The 4,177-nt window shown below is 39.5% G+C and overlaps 1 long non-coding RNA gene across 1 annotated transcript; it reads right to left on the reverse strand.

The window, feature by feature from the left end:
* Positions 1 to 489: 489 nt before the first annotated feature.
* LOC125078189 (uncharacterized) lies at positions 490 to 2,893 on the reverse strand. The gene is made up of 4 exons (XR_007120822.1): positions 2,591 to 2,893; positions 1,482 to 1,533; positions 886 to 985; positions 490 to 641 (listed from the first exon to the last, which is right to left on the reverse strand). It is a non-coding gene; the product is annotated as an uncharacterized LOC125078189 (long non-coding RNA).
* Positions 2,894 to 4,177: the final 1,284 nt, after the last annotated feature.

Consider the following 4,177-nt stretch of genomic DNA (forward strand, 5'->3'; position numbering starts at 1 on the left):
CATGGCAGAGAGAAAAGTGCAATGTTGGCATTGACATAATACCATTTGAAGACTGACTTCTTCTCCTTTTGGATACCCAGATGGTGGTGTGTGAAATTTCCACCTAGTATGGTGTCCATGGATGGTTTCATGGGAGTGTCCCCATGAATTTCATTTATCTGTCACTTTTGTTTACTGAAATTTATATACTTAACTAATTTGACTTGACATAATCAGGACACGACCATGAGAAACAAGATGACTTCTTTTAAATATTTCATTTAATAAGAATGTACTGGATGCAGTCTTCTGTTCCTTTTTATTAAGGAAGGAGATATGGACTAACCACCATTACTCACAGGGTTAGCATGAATTTATAATAAAATTCTCCAAGACATGTGCAATATCTACACTTTAACTAATGGGGATTGATTTAGAATTGTATCCATTTTTAACGACTTATAATGAATTTTTCTTTTGCATTGCTCCCAGTCATATATTAGCCTTTTAAGTGCCATACAACCTAAAAGAAATCTGTACACTATAATAACTTATGATGGTGTTTGTTCAGCCAAATGTGTTTTGGATTTTCCACAACCTCTTGGATGCGACATGGCCTAATTCAACATGGCGGATTTCTCAGTGGCGTGGCTCCATTCCCTCTGAAAAATAAATGTAAAGTTTTGGAAGTCAACTAATTTCAACTGCACTTGTTCAGTGGAAAATTAAGGATTTATAAGAGACCTATCTTGTCTTTATAAAGCTGTGGTTTCAATGAGCTGAAAATCCAGTTCTCTTAATGGCTCTTCTGCATTCACTTCAGTTCCCAGAGATCAGAAAGAAGTTTTTAAGAAAACCAAAGAAAATTCTCTTACTTCTCATTTTGGATTGTTTTAAAGGTAATACCTGAAGATACAGTATGAGCTCCTTCCTCATTGGTATCTTCTGTGGCATTATTAAGTCTTCCCTATGACACATCAGTTGTTCCTAATCAATAAAATATGATCTGCCAGAGAAGGAGGAAAAGAATGTGATGTTTATAAACTGAAATGGCTTTTTTTATTTAGGAATGATTTACTCACATCTTGCCTTATAGAAATAGCCCATATTGGACTAAGCAAATATGTATTGCCCAAGAGAGTAAGAATAGTAGTTTACAATTTTTTTTTAAGTTATCCAGAGGGAGTACTTCTGGACACTCTGAAATGAATTCTAAAGCATAATCATGCTTTATTGCCAAAATGCTTAATAGATAACATGACATAGTATACAGAATCTTCATGGGAATGGTATGACCTGCATATTCAGCATACTTCCTGGCACAGCCCTATGTGGTTGGAAAGTGGTAATTTCAATTATTATTGTTCATGTTATCACAAACATGGTCTCTTTTGACTTCCCTTGATCACTGACCGATTACAGTCCCTCAAATATTGCTAAGCCATGTTAGGGAATCACAGATGAAACATCGCTCACTTTACTTCTTGAGAAAATTATCTCACCTGCTCTCCAGTGCTGACTGCCAGTGACCTCAGTCCTCTCTCAAGGTGTTATCTATAAGCAGGCAAAGAATTTTTCTCTAAGTTTAGGAACCGTTTACAAGGTTGTGTGTGTGTGTGTGTTTTCTCTCTCTCTCTCTTTTTTTTTGCCCTATAATTGTAGTCTACAAATATAGACCTCAACCATCTGTTGATTCTGTTACTCATTTACAGGTGACATAAGGAGAAGTGAGACTAGCTAGGGATGGAAGATCCACAGAGCTCTACGACTTTAGTCTTATTCATTCCTGGAGCCAAGGAATATGGCTTCTAGTTTTGAAGACCAGAAGGCGTGCTTCTTCCAAGAGAGTTTCTACCCCTGACCGAGCTGCCTTTCTGCCATGGTCTTAAATGTTAGTACCCATACTCATTCTAATTTGGAATGCACATCAATCATATCTTGTGCCCAGGAGGGATAAAGGAAAGTTAGACACTAACAAAACAATAATTATTCCTGAGTTCCAGGAGACCTGAAGAACTATTCATTCATTCATTCATTCATTCATTCATTCATTTAATGAAGTTTTTGTGAGTGTGTGTACTCTGTCACTTCTGTGAACACTACGAAGGAAATCAAATCTTAGAAAGCATAACTCTCTTAAGAAGCTTACCATTTAGGAAAAGAGATGATATAAGAAGGAAAACAAAAGAATTCTGTTTCTATCTTGAAGGTCTGTATGTATGAATTATAGTAGAAGTATAGGAAAAGAGACACCAACTTTTCTTTTGAAGGGAAGCAGGGAAGGCTTAATAAAGAAGAGAGCGTTTGGGCTGAGCCCTGAGGGATGAATGTTTCCCAGGATGCAGGCAGAGGGGGCAGAATAATCAAGGACACAGGGCATGATGTGAAAGGGAAACCCTCTAGAAGATGCTAGTATATCGCCGGAGGCCATTTTTTCCCATTAATGACCCAGAGGACACAGAACTGTACCTTCCTAGAAGAGAAGGGGAGAACAGGCACAAGGGGCTGCTAAATTCATCTTGCTGAGCAACTTTAGAATGTTCTGGCAGGCCAGTGGCCATGGAGCAGAACCCTAGATAGGAACCAAGCCCCCTTTCGATCTTCTACTCACCTGATTTCAATCACAAACAAGGCAGCAACAGCCTGTGACTTATGTCATTCTGATTAGGCAGGCGAGATCTGTGGGTGTGATTCTGGAAGAAGTCTCAAATAAACACCCACGGCAGTTGGTCCTAGTTTGAATGTTGTACATTCACTCCTTCGTTAAACCAACTGTGCTCAGAAGCGTCTGCTTCATCTCTGGCTCATGTCCAGGCATTTCTGGGAGCCTTGAAGCTGAAATACTTTGCAAACTTCCTGAAGTTTTTAAAGGGGCACATCACTGGGGTGATTCAGAAGTTCTGATTCCTGTAAATGAGGTGGTAGTTCATTAGAAAACAAACTTTGTTTTTGTTGAAAGAAGGTAGTAATTCAGCAGATGAGCAGCAATATCAGGCCCTTTGGCCACTTCAGTAGAGGCAGAAGAATTTTTAAAAATCACGATAGCACTGCCTCTCCAGAAAACAGGAACACATCAGCAGCACAAAGATACCTAATTTCTTGTCAGGCATTCCCTTAGGAGGCAATGAAACAGAAGAAATATAGCATAGGGCATTTTGAGTCCCTTTTGGTGGGTGAACCACTGACTAGTAGAGGTACAATTCCAGAATGCTAGGAAAATAATTTCAAGAAAATTTCATTTTGAAGGAGACTTATTAAGAAGCCCACTCCAGAGCAGATCTCCTTTTAAGAATCCTGAGGTCTTCTTGCCACTGTTCAGGGTCTTTTTCCCCACTGTTTCAGGGTCTTAAAAGACCAACAACAGCAGAGTACAGAAAGAGAAGGTATGGCTTTTCAGACTAGGATTCGGTATTTCACATTCCCTTTCGTAACCTGCCTTTACGTCACAGAAATACCTATTTTTTGGAATCCATAAAACTTAGGAATATATACAACAGAGAGAATGTGGTTTCAGTAAGTGGAAGGAGCCACTGTGGTTATTAAAGCTTTGTGATGACCTGTGAGGTCAAGGCGTGGCCGTTACAAGACCCTTCCTGCAATGAGTAATGGTGCCCTGGGTTTGGAGGAGAATCTGTCTAAGGAATTCCTCTAACCCCTGGAAAGAGGCTACAACTCCAGGAGGTCTTGATTAGAATATATATTTGCCATCAGTGGCCCCATTTGATCTCATTTATTTTACATAAAGCAGTTGGAATTTGGGGGCCTTGGGATAAACATGCAAATCTATGCAAACCAGAAACCATGTCTATAAAATACACAGTGAAAACGTTTTCTGGATTGCATAGAAAAAACTCGCATAACCCAACCTCAGGTAGCTTGCAGAGAATGTACTCCAAAGGGGACGTGTGTTCTAAAGCAGCACAGAGGGGAGATTCCAAGCTCCCTTTGTTTGGTGATAGTACTCCCACACTAAGAATCCCCTCTTCTCTGCACAAGTGGTGAGAATCTTGGGTTATAGCGTGGTTTCAAAGAGTAAGCAAAACTCAATAAATAAAATTCATTTATTCAATAATATAGCAGATGCTTAGAGAGAGCTTGCTATGTTCTAGGTACCGCTTCTGTGCACTGGAAATACAGCAGCGGATTCTGCTTTATGGACTTTAGGTATCAGTTGTGTAGGGAAGGCCCGAAGTGTGAA

Source organism: Lutra lutra, chromosome 10 (assembly GCF_902655055.1).
Source record: "Lutra lutra chromosome 10, mLutLut1.2, whole genome shotgun sequence".
In the NCBI taxonomy this organism is placed as follows: Eukaryota; Metazoa; Chordata; class Mammalia; order Carnivora; family Mustelidae; genus Lutra; species Lutra lutra.